General features: G+C 31.6%; 1 long non-coding RNA gene across 1 annotated transcript; it reads left to right on the top strand.

The window, feature by feature from the left end:
- Positions 1-7,370: 7,370 nt before the first annotated feature.
- On the top strand, positions 7,371-16,904 carry LOC127702653 (uncharacterized). The gene is made up of 3 exons (XR_007982521.1): positions 7,371-7,529; positions 13,608-13,895; positions 16,850-16,904. It is a non-coding gene; the product is annotated as an uncharacterized LOC127702653 (long non-coding RNA).
- The last annotated feature ends 193 nt before the right edge of the window (positions 16,905-17,097 follow it).

Below are 17,097 nucleotides of genomic sequence, written 5' to 3'. Positions count from 1 at the left end.
TAACTTGGTCTTTAGGAGTTAACTTATGTCATACTTCATGTTAAAATGTCAGATTTTGATTGGTTAATATGATGGGATATTCTACTCTATCCCATGGCGTATACCCTATAATCCTTTATGTCGACGCTTGGTCAATTTTTCCAATTTTTTTTTTATAAAATACGGATGATTGTTATATACATGACGTCATACTTTATTACTTTCAATTTAAAATTTAAAGCACAATAACTACAGAACATTCAGTATAATAAATTAAATTATACACTGAGAGAGTGATAGAGCAGAATATTACCCCGAGAAAAAATTGTCATATTTTCCCATATTAAACATGTCGTCTGAAAAATTTAGTTACATTTTTTTGGAGTTAATATTTATAAACAGATCAAACCATCTAGGATTAAAGTTTTTAAAAACATCAGTTATCTGCTTTAATGCATTATTGAGTTTCATGAATCTTTTTTACGCTTCTTAGCCATTTAGATTAAAAATTATGATAGATATACATGAACTTAATTTTTTCTTTTTGTATTCAACATTTACATGTAGGTACAGTCTGTTATTAAATTATTTCTTTTTAATTTGAGTAACTATGTCAAACTTTTGGAAATTTATTCAAGCTTGGATAGAAGCTTCTTGAAAGTGATAGTATCCTGAGCATATCGTTTTTTTCACTAATAAGCATAATATATAGATTTTTTTCGAAGTCAACACAACTCTTTTACAGCATCAATCTCAAGCAAGACAAAGGGTTATGCTGAACCCTTTACATTTTTCATATTTCTGAGAAATCTAGTATTTATAAAAGGAGGAAAGGACGTTGATTGTCCTTAACCATGGATGATTTAATTCTGAAAAACTGGAATTTTTCCCCAAAAAAGGGAGTGCAGCATATCCAGAATATTTAGTTTTCATTTCGACACAATACATTTTTAAAAATCGCACATTCTCATTTATGATTAACAGATTTATGTAAGAAATGCACAATTAAATGGAAAATGTTGGCTTATTAAGATCAAGAAGTTTGACCGTTCATATGTATTGCAATCAGGATTTTTATCTTAATGAACATTTTTTTAAGAAAAAATATTTTAAATAAAAAAAACACACACTACCTTCTTTTCATTTTAAAAACATCTAATATTTTGTCAGTGATATGTTAACTTGATGTTTGTCTCGGGTAATAAACACAAATAAAATTTTAAGAAAGTAAGAATTTTAACGATTTTTTAATGGTTGCTATGGATACAAACTATAGATTAAATTCAGAAAAGTTTATAACTATTTGGTGCTTTGTCCTTCAACAATGTAAAAATCTTGATTGTATGAATAGATTAAACTCTATTTCTAAAGTACCTTAAAATTCCCTTAATTTCAATTTTTAAATGATACTTTTTCCTCTATTTAAGTAAAAAATAGTTTGAATGGTTTCCATGGCAACAAAATGTTAAAAGAAAAAAAAACATATATGAAACTTAATTTCAAACCATACAAACAAAATATAAAGACACTTAAAGAGATATCAAGAATCATGAATCAACAGAAACCTTCAATATTCTTACAAAGACAGGTACATAAATATAGCAATTCTCTTACTATTGCTGTCAGCGATTCTACCAACTGAATAACGTCCAAACATATAATGGATAAATTAAAAAAAAAACTCTCAACACTTACTGATGAGTCTTTTGTAGACGAAACGCGCTTCTGGCGTACAAAATTTCAATCCTGATATCATAGATCAAATCTATTTGTTCAGTGTAATGTTCACCGGTGTTAATATGTCTTTTGATTGAGTTAAGCCATTTCAATTGATATTTTATAGTGTGTCTTTCTATGTTGTGATGTTACACTATTGTTTCAGATAAGGGTGAATGTTTGGTACCATTAAAACGTTTAAACCCGCTGCAATTGTTTGCACCTGTCCTAAGTCAGGAATCTGATGTTCAGTAGTTGTCGTTTGTTGATGTGGTTCATAAGTGTTTCTCGTTTCTCGTTTTTTATATAGATTAGATCGTTGGGTTTCGGTTTGAATGGCTTTACGCTAGTAATTTTTGGGGCCCTTTTTAGCTTGCTGTTCGGTGTGAGCCAAGGCTCCGTGTTGAAGACCGTACTTTGACCTATAATGGTTTACTTTTATAAATTTTGACTTGGATGGAGAGTTGTCTTATTGGCACTCATACCACATCTTCTTATATCTATCTATGATGAGTTTATTTACACCCTAATCGTCAGAATCAAACATCTTACTACTAGCATCTGCTTTAATATTTTTATCTCTATGTATCCATTCAATATCTATGTTAATGGAATTCTTTACACAAATAGAAAACATCGACAACGCCAAACTATGTAATTGCGGTTTACCTCTACCTGACTCCATCATACCTGCACAGTTCTGACTGTCCATAAAACATTAAACTGCTGATAACTGACATAGAAAAGTATCTATACACGATTCTATAGACTTCAATTCTCTCCTTATGGATCTTAAGTTTCTCTCTCCTTACACATTTTATGATTGTTTAATTGATATGAATAAGCTCCACATGAAAAACTGATAGCATCAGAATACACAATTATAGATTGAACACTATACTTTGAACATCATTTCAAATCTAAAACCGAAATTTCATGTTTCCAAAACTATACTTGCCTGTGACCTCTTGATCCCTTAAGATGAAAATATAATCTCTTGAAACACGTGATTGAATCAATCTATATAAATTTCGAGTCATTAATCTGGCCACGTTCCCTATAACAGGTGACATCGAAATCACTCTACCTGTGACCCTGGCTAAATTGCGTGCAGTGACAAACGTCAAAGAACCCATCAATGAATTAATACAAGAAATAAGTTCAACTACTCTCTGTGAAGGATCTTGAATACTGTAATTCAACAAATTCCAAATTAAACATTACAAACCAGCTCCTGGCACGGTCTCCGGAGAGAATTTTCTATGATAACTTCAAACAAAAATTAGATAAAGACTGTGACAAGAAAACCGATTCTAAATTTACAGAATCAATATCAAAATGATCTCCTTAACCATCACCTGTATATAAAACAATAAAACAATACGGATGCCATCTTCCCTCCAATACTTCACTAACGGTCTTAGACATTTTGTGATCACATATGGACAAGAGACATTTCAAATGGTAATACTGTAAAAATGTAAAATTTTGCCGTCCCATGAAAAACCTAATTTATATTAAAATAAGAAGATGTGGTGTGATTGCCAATGAGACAACTCTCCACCGGAGATCAAATGGCGTAAAAGGTTATCAACTAAAGGTCACCGTACGACCTTAAATGATGAGAAAAAAACCCATACCGCAAAGCAAGCTATAAAAGGCCCAAAAAAAGGCAAACGTTAAACAATTCAAACAAGAAAACTAACGGCCTGATTTATGTACAAAACAATAAACGTAAAACAAATATAAAATACATCAACAAACGACAACCTCTGATTTACAGGCTCCTGACTTGGGACAGGCACATACAGAATCTGGCGGGGTTAACATGTTTGCAGGCGCGCCAAACCTGTTCTAAACTGGGACAGTGGTGTAACAGCCCAACATAAGAAAAAAAACTATAAAAATCAGTTGAAAAGGGCTCATATCTTCATCGATTCAAAGCACATAACAACTAACAAAAACACAAAAGACACAAATTATGGATAAGAGAGTACTCGTAGTGACTGAAAGCTAGTCTAAAGCCAATAGCAACACATAACACATTAAAATCATGAATCTTAGACTAAAATATCAATCAGTACACATCCGACTTCCAATGGATTTAGTGTAAAGACGTCATTAACAGAGAAAAAGATGAACTTGGACAATGCCAAAATTATAGGTATCGACAGATTGTAGGACCATGAATGTACATAAGTGCATAACAATAATATTTAATTGGGTTTTAATTTTAATTTATTTAACAAAATGAATATTTATACTGACAAAAATAAATATTGAAAGATCTAATAACAGTGTTGCATTGGTTACCTCTTAGAATTAGCTTATTTAAAGGATCGATAAGCTTACCCGGATTGTATCTATTTATGTGCTCGGTACAAAACATCACAGTAGCAGTTAGAATGTACTATCACGTTTGTAATAAGTTTTCTACATGTAAAGCCAATTCTTTAATTATGAAAGAATTTAGTAAAGGTTTTAAGTAATTGGTAACGAAATCCTTGACTTAATAATTTACGAGTACTACATAGATTACCTTAATTGAAATCAAAAGTTCACTACAGACATGGGTATAGTGAAAGAGTTAAAAAAAAAAAAAAAGGACAATTAACAATAGGGAACAAAAATTCGTCCCTTTTGTCGAAAATTTTTGTAAGAGTTTTCCGTGTCAAACTGAAATATCTAAATCTAGGAAAGGACAAATATTGCTGTTTATATTTATATTCTAAATGATTGATAAGAAGCCACCTCCGGTTTCCTCCATTTGTGTTAAATCAGGTTTCTTCGTACTGATTCTAAAAATATATGGTTTCTATAACCTTTTGCTTGAAAATAAGGGAGATAATAATCTATTTCCGGTTAAGAAAATATAACTTCCCTTCTCATATGATATCTTTATTAACACTGATACCAAATATGCATGGTTTCCATATACTCTTGCCTGATAGAGATAATTTCCTACTTCCGTTTTACAGAAGGTCACTTTCAGTCTCATATGATAGCTTTATTTATGCTGATTAAAAAAATATATGGTTTCTATGTACTTTTCCATGAAAATTCAAAATCATTTTCCTTTTTTCCAAGCAAAAATTGCTACTTCCGCTTTTCTCAAGGATACTTCTGGTTGACATTTTTCAAGGTCATATGTCTCCCAACCTAATGCAAACGACCCTATGGGTTTATCATGTATCAGTATGAAGTTACAGAAAAGGTCAAAATGTAGAACGTCAAATTCACATTTGACCTTCATATCACCATACAACTGATTTAAAACTCTACAGTAGAAGGAAACTTCTATTATAAGACACTGTATCCTTTCGACTAACATTTTTCATTTTCGATATGTCACAACTAACAATTTTGTATACTTCTTTTGTAATTATTTATTACGTTTTTTTTTAGGAAAAGCGAACACAATCCAAAATCACAATTTAGAACATGACCTTGACCTTTGACCTTGACCTCCGATTCCTTTTTGTGAACCAAGGACCTAAAATCAAAATAACTTAGGTCTCTATCACTTACGGTTCATGAGATACATTAATATATCACTAATGTCAAATACAGAAGGGTAAATAACTCTCATATGGAGTCTTATATATAATCAACATAACTCTGTTAATTTACTGGCTTTTACTATATAAGAACATTGACTGAACCCGAGTTATATTTCTCATCCGCTTATATACCCCTTGTCGAATACATTATTTCCTTGATATGGATGTTCCCTAACTGAACATAGTGTATCACTTATGAACATGTATTGCTACAAGGAGTTTCTTCTAATCTGTAATAATACCGATCAACAAACATTACATTAGAAAAAAAATAACCTTATCTGAAAAGGAAAAAACCTACATTTTAGCAAATGCAGGCAAATATATAGTGAGTTGTTAACAATCATCTTTGAGAAATGTCCAAGGTATTTCTAATACACGATGAATCTTTTGTTGCAGTTAGATGTCAGTTAATAAAATCGTAAAATGAAGAAGTTGTTGCTGATTTGCATGATTCAAGTAAGTACTGAGCAATATATTTATATATTTCTGTCTTCCAGAAGTAAGTATATAAAGAGTTATACTCACTAATAATCGCGTGGTAGCATGCTCTGCTTGAGTACTTAAGGTTGATGGTCTGATTTACAAGTTGGTTAAACTCAATACGTTATTACTATTCTGCTGCTTCTCAGTCAGATACACGGTACTTGGGAATAAAAATCAAAGATTAGTAGTATTGCAGTCCGTATAAAGAAGGGATTTAGTAGATTAAACTATTTAATTTTAGCTTCCTTATTATACACACAGGATATATCAATATATGACTTTATCATGTAATCGTCCTGAAAAAAAAAACATTCTAAGTTTGCCCTGTGGCGTTTTAACACCAATCAGTTAAGCAATTAACCAAGACACGAGTTAAGAAAAAGAATGCATCAATTACACCAGTAGATTACAGGATGCATTTGCAGATATTTCACAAAGCCAATTAAATGGGTATTGCATACATATTAGACAAAAGTAAAATAACAAAAATACCGAACTCCAAGGAAAATTTCAAATCGAAAAGTCCCTTATCAGTTACAATATGATTTGTTTTGTTTCGAATATGTATCAAAGCGGAATATAGAAATTATAATTCGCTATTAGCAGTCAATATGGTCCAATTTCGTCAAAATAGGATAAAAAAGACAACGCTGATGTATTGTTGACTTGTAAGTCAATAATTCAATTCATTTGAATTCATAGTCATGCAACCTTTTAATTTGACATTTAGTGGAGAAATTGCGCATGTAGGTTCATCATTAAAAAGAAAAGAATATCAACATTGAAAATGAATCAACGGTGCCATCAAAAATAGCCATTTCCCTGACTCTTCTGGCCCACAAAAATTCATTCTTATACAGGTAAAACGATGATTTACATATATGTTTAACCTTTCACATGAAATCAAACAGACCTAAAAAAAATCCGATTACATGTGATCGCTATCTATCTATTTATTTATATATATATGTATGTTTATATCCGGTAATATAATCGTCGACAGCCTTCAGAGGTCATCTCGACGGATAGTTAGATGGCTTCTGGTCGTAGATAAGCAGACTGTTGTATACTAATTATATTCAGATAGCTAACACATATATATTTGACCTTATATCCTAAAGCATATATTGCTTCCATGAATATATTGAGTGTTTGTTTAGTTTAAATTCTGTATCAGTTGTCTTTAATTATTTTCATTTGTATAAGTAGGAATTCAATTAAATACTTTTAAGTTGTTAATGGTTATTTTGAAAATTCTTGTTAACTAGATTCGAACTGTATAAGTTGTAGCAAAGACTGAAAAGATGCAAACAACTGACAACATAACGATTCGACTATCTCATGAAATTATCAAAAAAATGATAATCCAAATAACTTACCATAAAATAGTTTTATCAAAAACCATAGTACGCTTATGTGAGAAATGATCTATGTGAAACAGTAATTCTGTTTAGAACTCTGTTAAGAATTGTGTTAAAACAAGCCTTATTTCAAAGTAACTTGCATAAGAGCTACACAAAGACAAAGTCAAACTTAAATATAGAATATAATTCTTGGAACTATACCCCTTTCATCTTTGTTCGATTGAATTTTCTGATTGGTTATCGAACTCTATATTTTAAAAGGTTTTCGCTGTGACATTGGAATATGAACTAAGATGTCCATTGGCAGGGGAATGGCGTCTTAGAGCAAGAATTTTCTACTGCGATAGAGACTACGTGTGTTTGTTTCGTTCATTAGAGAAAACTTATCATGAGTCCTGTGGGGGACTGGATTACAGCAGCACAGGTAAATCTTCCTTTATTTTTATCATAAAAATCCTGTATCATAATTAAACTCATATTTTTAGTAATGGTTTTAATTCAGTTTCCTTTTTCTAAATATAGCTAATAAGTTATTTATGTTGGATATAGTCGTAATACTTTCAATATATATAATACTAAATATCTTTTACACAACACAGTTTGCTCTTTTGGTATATGTGTCTCCAGGTTGCTTCCCCGTTGACGTAGGCAAAAATTTTTGTTGATTCAAATTAATACCTCGTAAAAAACTTATAACGCAAAAAAAGGAAGAAATATATATGTGTCGCTAATACGATTTCTTAGAATTGATCCTTCGTCGATACTTCATATCATCGGTATTGCGGTATTAAAAATATAACTGATGCAATTGTTAATATTTTAATATCACCATATCAAACAAATGCACGAATTGTTTGTTCTCTAATTCGATTTTGACTGTTCATTTTTCAATATTATTTGTATTCGCAGATCAAGGTATTAAAAATTAACCATGCCATGTGCCTAAGAAAGTTAAATGCCAATCAGTGTCTATAATTATACATGCATTTTGGTGTTTTTGCTCAGTAATAAATTTGTATTATAAAAAAAAACACGGCAGATTTATTGCAGTCCATGTAAAATGGCAAAACATATTAGAAGACATCAAGGGGGAATTTCAAAGTTTGGCAAGGTTATTTCATTTGATTGTAAGTTTGTCGCTCGTGCTGTGTGAATGCAGTAGAATGCGTCCCCGTGCTAGTAGTGTGTGACCTTATATTTTACAGTCATAGTTTGGTTGCTCATGAGAGAAGTCTGTCCCCGTCTTATTTATTTGCTGTTTGTCATTTTGTCAGTTTTTCATGCCGAGGCCTTTAATAGCATACTCCGATAGATTATACCATGGATATATTTCATGCATTTAAAGATATGTGGGATATACGTCAAGGAAACAGCAACCATGCCATAGTTAGATATTTTAGTTACCACTTTCTTTTAACTTGCATATTGTATATAGTGTATTTGTATTGCATGTGCTTACGGTCACTCTTTATGAGGATTGTGAATAAACTCATTATAGATACCAGGATTAAAAAAATGTTCGTCAGACGCGCGTTTTGTCTATATAAGTGACGAATCACAAAAGAAAAAAGGCCAAATAAAGTACGAAGTTGAAGAGCATAAAGGACTTAAAATTCCAAAAGGTTTTGCCAAATAAAGCTAAGGTAATCTATTCCTGAGGTAGAAAATCCTTAGTATTTCGAAAAAATTCTAAGTTTTGTAAACAGTTAATTTAAGGTTATGACCATAGCAATGATATTTCATTTGAACTGCTGACTACTTGGCTAGTGATATCCTTGGGGAGTTAACCTCCACCAGCAGTGGCATCAACCCAGCTTTTTCTACTCAAAATACAGGAATGAAATTGTCATTTTGAAATGTATTTCTATATCTTAAATACCAGTTTTTCTTAATTATGGTTCCTTTAGACGCGTTTACACCAGTAAGTAGAATAGACAGTTAAGTAGTGGAACAATGGCTTGAAGACGAAATAAATCTATATTTGTAAGGAGTGTTGTGCAGCTTCGGAAGCCAGTACATAGTTGAAACTTTAATTGTATTTGGTTCTGCTTGTAAAGAGGTAGCTAAAAGTTTATATGTGTTACAGGTGTCATTTTCCGAAAATGGAGTTAGTTGGAAATTGGTGAATTCGTGATTTCCTTTTGCAGAACCTCAATGTAAAATTTACGTCAAACAATAATGATGTTATTAGTACCCTTATCAGCCGGGACAAAAACAAATTCCTTGGCGAGTTCTTTTAGCTTATGTTTGATACGAGAAATAGGGTTATTATGGTTGTTGTTAGGAGTAAAATGTTCTTTAAAATGTCTGCATCTTACAAGTGCTTCAACGAATGCGAAACAATGGCACATTGTTAATAACCAGTGGTGTAGACTCAAAAACAGTGACGCGATAGACTTAACTTCAAAATTTGCAAATGCAATTTCTGTGTCCTTAGTTGATACAAATATTGCTAAGATCGGCGGATTACCCCTACAACCTGTATTCTCGAATCGGTGAACTGAAACAAAGTTAAGCTTATAATGTTTCATAGTATATTTGAAATATGCATCCATAATTACACTATTTACATTGTTTTTTTTTCGTCAACTTTTGACTTTTTATAGTTTTCTCCCCTTGAATATTCAAAATAACCTGTTTGGTAGGATAACTTCTTAACTATACGTCTTATTGACCTGGGGTCTTTTGATATGAGATCCGTGACTTTTTGACCTTGATATTTACTTCAAGTTCAAGGTTAAATTTGTCGTTCTATATTTTGACATTTGATATAACTTCATACAAGATAAAGCCTTAATGTCTTTTGCATTAGGCTGGACGACAAATGACCTTGAAAAATCAACAACCTAGAGTAAACCGGAAGTAGATTGTTTTTTTACATCTATATTATGTAAGAGAACCTAGAAACCATATCTTTTCAGAATCAGTGTGAATCAAGCTATCATATGTGTCGAAAGTGACATTTTGTAAACAAGAAATAACAAATTATTTCCCTTAGAGCAAACAAACGTTTATTGAAACCATATATTTTTTCAAAGCAGTTTAATGAAACCTATTATATGACACCGGAAGTGTCATTTTATACAGCGGAAGCAGTCAATTATTTCCCTTATTTCAAGCAAAAGTTTATAGAAACTATATAATATTTTAGGAATAGATTACCTTAGCCTTGACAAACTTTTCGGAATTTTGGGCCCTCAATGCTCTACAACTTCTCATTTTATTGGGCCTTTCAAATTTTTGATTGGACCGTCACTGAGTCTTTTGTTTAGTAAACGTGCATCTAGCGTGAAAGTAAAATACATAAAAACCATATATTTTTCAAATAAGTGAGAAGTAAGCTATCGGATAACACCGAAATCGACTATTTTAAACTAGAAGTAGCTGATCAACTCCCGAAAAAAAGAACTGTAAACTATATATGTTTGGAATATTTGTAAGATTAGTTTTCTTCTGACACCCTTTTTGTTTACGAAGTTTCATTTTTTTTTTTTTGTCATTAAAAAAATAGCATTTCTGTATAAAAGTTCATTTAAACCTTTATTATTAACATGTGAGGTGGAAAGTCCTTTCAATTGTTCTCTGAATAATTGGTTTCTAATTCAATTAATGATCAAAGAAGCCAGATAATTTAATTTCACATTCAGATATATTGATGATGTTCTTTCCATTAACAATCCAAACTTTTTCTGATTGGGTTCCATTTATATATCTTCCAGAACTAGAAATTAAAGAAGCAACAGACAAGGCTTCCTCCGCCTCATTTTTAGACTTATACATCGAATTTGACATAAGGGGTCATCTCAGTACCAGAATCTATGACAAGCGAGACGATTTTAATATTGAAATTATAAATTTCCCCCACCTTAGCAGCAATATACCAACTTCACCTGCATATGGGATATACATGTCCCAACTAATTCGGTATTCAAGAGCTTGCAGCTGCTACTCAGACTTTACAAAACGTCTCCAGTGTCTGAGCAGAATGTTGATGAACCAGGGTTATGTCAAAGAACGTCTCGTCCTTTTTCTAAAAAAGTTCATCGAAAGATATCAAGACCTTGTTGATAAATATTCCGTATCAACTTCACAAATAATACATGATGATCTTGTAGTATAGATTCTAGGTACTGACGTTGTTTATCATCTTAATTACGTGTTATGGTGTTCTTTTTATTTTTCTTTGTATATTTTTTTACCTTTACTGTTTGGTCCATTTTTGGTAATATACTTCTGGCGTGGCTAGGTATTTATACATCCCACTATTGTGTTATTGTGTTATGGTCATTTTTGTATTCTTGTCTTTCATTTTTGCATATGTACTTTATCTATAGAGTGTCTATATGCCATTTTGTTTTTCTTTGTTGAAATAGTTATTTGTTTTACAGTGATTAAGATATAACACAATGTTGACTGCTGTTCACCAATTTTTGATATTTTTTTTTATTACGAAAAATATATGGTTTCCATGAACGTTTGTTTGCTCTAAGGGAAATAATTTGTGTGCACCTATTTTAATTATTTTCGTTTTGAGTTTTTCTTGGATTTCGGTATTTTTACTATTTTACTTCTTAGTGACAATGACATGGCTGACATGATTACTATAAGGTACAGGCACCTATTTTAATTATTTACCATAATTCGAGACCAAAATTGTAGGAGTTCGTATAATAAAATGAAAAAAAAATGGTTATAAAAAAAGTAAAATCACAAAAATATCAATCTCCAAGCACAATTCAAAAACGGAAAGTCCCTTATCAAATGGCAAATCAAAAGTGTAAACACATCACATGAATGGAAAACAACTCATATTCCTGACTTGGTACAGACATTACCTTATGTAGAAAATGGTGGATTAAACCTTGTTTTATAGTTAGCTAAACATCTCACTTGTATGACAGTCGCATAGAATTCCATTATATTGAAAACAATGTGTGTGCAAAATAAACAGACATAATAGGTAGAAATGTCAAAAATGTATTCAAGCAGCTACTCAATATACACTTTGAAGTTTTATTAATTTGTTTTCGAAGAATTGTTGAGCTCAAATGGACTATGGTGGTTCAAATATTGGCCTTTTGAGGCTTAAATAACATGCAAGTTTTACAGTTTTCCATTGCAATTTGGAAAAAAATACTTAGACACTAGACTTTACTTTCTACCCAAATGTGACGCCAAGAGTCGATAAGCATAATAGCTTTTTATATATTGACTTTTAAGCATATTTATGACAAAACAAAGAAATGCCCTACTCCTACAGCTTATTTGTGTAAATATGTGTTTATGTCTAAATTTACTAAAACTAATTTTCAGCCTGACATGTCTTAAGACCATTTCATACTCATGTGGAATGCTTCTGTGTCTTGTTTTATCATTTAAATTCCACCAAACATGTACAAAATGAATTAATTAGAGAAAAAACACTTCCTTCATTTTTGAAAGGGGTAAATATTACATTTTCATATATGCATCTCTTCATGTAAAAAAAAACCTATATTTCCAGGCACTGGCGCTTATGAATTTGACTTTATAATAACTATAATGCCACAAATGGGTAAATTGTTAGTTTCAATACTTTTCTGCTCCCGAGCAATTAAAAGTATATTTTTTTCAAATTTTAATATTTAAAGTCAAAATTTTGGAGTCAAATTGTTGTTTCCAACGTCAAATTGAATACGAAATAAAGTTAGTTAACTGTGTTATTATATAAAAAACGTAGTTCATGGAATATTTGTTATCCAAATTGGTCAATGTTTTACCTCATCCGAGATCACAATTGTCGCCTTTACATTTTCGTTGTCTAGAAATATAGTCCTTAGTTTTGACAGTGTAGATCTTCCCTATTAATTTCTCCATGTTTTATGCTTAAAATAGCAAGTAGGGATTCTTTGTGTTTGGTACATACCCTGTAAATGAAATCCGTGTAATGTGAACATGCTCGCGCGTAACGTCTCAGATATGTAAACGCAAAATGATCGGAGCAGAGGGTTTATTACTACAGAGAAATTGAAAGTTGACAGTAGGAAAACTGATACTGCACATTGTTTTTTTCAAAAATCATAGTTTGAAGTCGTCCATCTGTGGTAATTTCAAAGCATAATTCTTAGAAAAAAAATGTTGACTAATTTTGAGCAATTTTGCACCATTTTCTACATAAGGAAATGCCTGTACCAAGTCAGGATTATGACAGATGTTTTCCATTCGTTTGATATGTTTGAGCTTTTGAATTTACCATTTGATAAGGGACTTTTCGTTAGAATTTTCCTTGGAGTTCGGTATTTCTGTTATTTTACTTTTTTTTGTACGTTTTCGGTTGAAAGATTGATTTTTTTTTTGTCTATACATATTTCATCAGTGTATAACCCACAAACAAGACAAATAGATTTGGACTAATTTGTACATACAAAGATCATAATAGGTGATATTTTTTTTTATTGTTGAAATGGTTAAACGTTTTAACTTTCAACTTGTGATCTTCCAATTTATTTTATATCAATTTCAGGTAGCAAACTTATATTAGAACCGTTTTTTAATAAAGCACAATGCAGCAACAACCGATATCAGCCTTTTCCATTCTCAACTGATGGAAGTAGTAAATGTGTGTATCAAAAGTCTTTTTGTAATGAAGAGGGCCAATTGGTATTCGTTAAAGGAAGTTTTGAAAATGACACGACCTGTGAATGCGACTACTCAAGAGGGTATACATTTGTAACCAAGCCAAGACACAACTGTTACTGTAAACCTTACGAAGAGGACTGTTCCTGTCATAAACAAACCTGTAATAAAAAAAGTAAAACTAATACAAGAATACCACATTATAACTCTACATGCCCAGTCTACGGAAAGAGCGACTCGAAAAAAAAACATTTCTTATGTGGAGTAGCGATATTTGCTAATATGAAATTGTAAATATGCAGACACTTCATGAGAATAAGAATTTTTTTGGCTAGCAAAATATGTTTAACGTTAAAAGATATTAATAGATATGGTCTGAAATTACAAACATGAGAGTTTCATGTATAAATTAAATCAATACAGTCTGAAATCGATCATTGCCTGCCTTTCAAGGTCATTTTAAAGGGAAAGAATCAAGTGCATCTGTAAAACGAAAAATAAGGCTAGACATCTTTATTGATATATCAAGCGTCAAAATATCGTTAAAAACACAATTAAGTTCTTAAATGTGTTCAATAGTAAAATAATAGCAAAAATGTCCGTGGAAAAATTGTAGTGCTGTGTTTTCTTATGTAAATAAACGATTTAATGCTATTGATTTTATTGATGCTGTATTTTTTTTTTTTCGAAATACTCAATTATTCTTTGAACATAATTTTGTTCGATAGAACTAATGTATACATTTTTGGTACATAATTGTTTTAAGCTTTTTGCTGGGATGTAGAAATGTATCTTCAATGTCCAGCACAACGGTAACTGTATTTATGTCTTTGCTTGAAAAAATACTTTTGCCATATGTGATTTCATTTTCAGGTTTTGTTGCAAATGATATTTGATTGTATTTTCTCTGTGAAAATTTCTTTCACCTAAGAAATAGTATTTCTTTGTTTATGGTGCTATTTACAGTAGACCTATGTTTTAATCAAATACTTTGGAAGAATAGTGACAGTAGAGTCATTAAATTCCGCCACAACACCACCATTGATAATAGAAATCTCACTAAAACCTCAGGATCGTGTCTTATGGACTTGGAAGGTGGTAAATACTGCGCAATATTGATAGGGAAAACCAAAACTTATCGATTTTCAGTCAAATTGAGTACAGATGCGTTTAAATTACATTTAATTGATAAATTTAATAACACTCGCCGTTACCTTAATGATGTTTTTTCTTTAAATAATCGAGAAATCTCTTATTATGCTGCTTGTATGTATCCATGGGAATTTCCTTTAGATAGATATAATATGAACGAAAATATTTGTCCTTTTTTCTAGATTTAGATATTTGACACGGGAAAATTATAAACCAACAATTATATAATAAAGTAAGTCCTCTGTGGAAGTTTATTTTTAACATTTTTACGAATCCATAACGTATAAAAGACAAAAAAACATTTCATAAAATTGAGAATGGAAATGGGGAATGTGTGAAAGAGACAACAACCCGACCAAACAGCAGAAAACAGCACAAAGCCACCAATGGGTCTTCAACACAGCGAGAAAATCCCGCACCCGGAGGCGGGCTTCAGCTGGCCCCTAAACAAAAATGTGTTAAGTGAAAATGGACGTCACACTAAACTCCGAAACATATAACTAAAATTAAAAAAAACCATACAAGACTAACAAAGGCCAGAGGCTCCTGACTTGAGACAGGCTCAAAAATGCGGCGGGGTTAAACATGTTTTGTGAGATCTCAACCCTCCTCCTATACCTCTAGCCAATGTAAAATAAATAAACACAGCAATACGCACAGTAAAACTCAGCTTGAAAGAAGTCCGAGTTGGATATCAGAATAGGTAACAGAAGAAACTAAGCAAAATGACAATGATACAAAAATTAACAAAGGACTACTAGCAGTTACTGACATGCCAGCTCCAGACCTCAATTAAACTGATTGAAAGATTATGTCTTCATCATATGAAAATCAAGCACAATCCCTTCCGTTAGGGGTTTAGTATCATATCATCTTAAAATATATGAGAAGAACATAGCCCGTGTCATGCCAACAACTGGTTTTAGAATAAATGTGTTTATTTCCGATGCAAAGACCCTATGAGTGAATCAATATTAATTCCAAAATATGCCATCTTTAATGACCTGACAACAGTATGCATGATTGTTGATTGAAAACTTTGGCTGCTAATTAACTGTCGGGTCTCGGTGCCGAAGTTTACCAATCATTACCTATCAATAAACAATAAAAACCAATAATCCATACCAAGATTAATTATGTCAGAGTGGCAGGTCTCATCTGACCTTCACATCATTTCCATGGTTCATTTTACAATGTTTTTATTGTTTGGTCTAATTCTTAGATACTATAAGCAATAGGACATACTATTTAGTGTAAGGAATGATTTGATGGTGTACATGTCTGTTTGGCAGATTTCATCTGACCTTGACCTTTTTTCATGGTTCATTGGACAATGTTAAGTTTTTTCCAGTTTGGTCGATTTATAAGCTACTATAAGCAATAGGGTTGCTATATTTGCTGAATGGAATAATTGTATGATGTCTCTCTGGCAGATTTCATCTGACCTTGACATCATTTTCATGGTTCATATTGGTCAATGTTAAGTTTGCATAGTTTATGTTAATCAGATACTACAAGCAATAGGTCAACTATAAATGGTTTATGGAGTGATTGTTATTTGAACATGTCTGTCTGGCAGGGTCCATCTAACGTTGACCTTATTTTATGGTTCATTAGTCAATGTTAAGAATTCAGGATAATTTTCGTTTCTCAGATACTGTTAAGATTTCATGATTATTTTATTTTCTTGGATACAATACGCAATAGATCAACAATATTCGGTGTATGAAATGATTGCATGTTGTTCGTGTTGTCTGATAGGGTTCATCTGACCTTGACCTCATTTTTATTGTTTATTGGTCAATATTTAACTTTCGTAATTAGGTTGGTTTCTAAGATACTTAAGCAAAAGTCTAACTATATTAGGTATATGGTATGTTTATGAAATGATCAAATGCAGGCGAGCAATTTCAACGTGTGCACTCTTGTTCGTAAATCATATTTTTTATGTATCTGATCTTTTTCTTCTGATTGCAGATATTGAATGTCTTCAGGATAATGCTGCTTTTATGAATACCTCATATTTAGAATTTAGAACCCGACCGTAAGTCCTCTACAACCATAGAGCGTTTTTTTTTAATTCTATATGTTAAAAAATGATAACTTGTTTTTTTTTTAGATTTATTTATTTTCATTATAAAACCATCAATTTAAGCTATTTCCAGAAGCCAAACATAACGCGCACATCAAAAGATCAATGCAAAGCTATATGAAGCTGATAATGG

The sequence above is a fragment of the Mytilus californianus genome, unplaced genomic scaffold (genome assembly GCF_021869535.1).
Source record: "Mytilus californianus isolate M0D057914Y unplaced genomic scaffold, xbMytCali1.0.p SCAF_5, whole genome shotgun sequence".
Lineage (NCBI taxonomy): Eukaryota > Metazoa > Mollusca > Bivalvia > Mytilida > Mytilidae > Mytilus > Mytilus californianus.
This window is presented reverse-complemented; position numbering and strand designations above follow the sequence as displayed.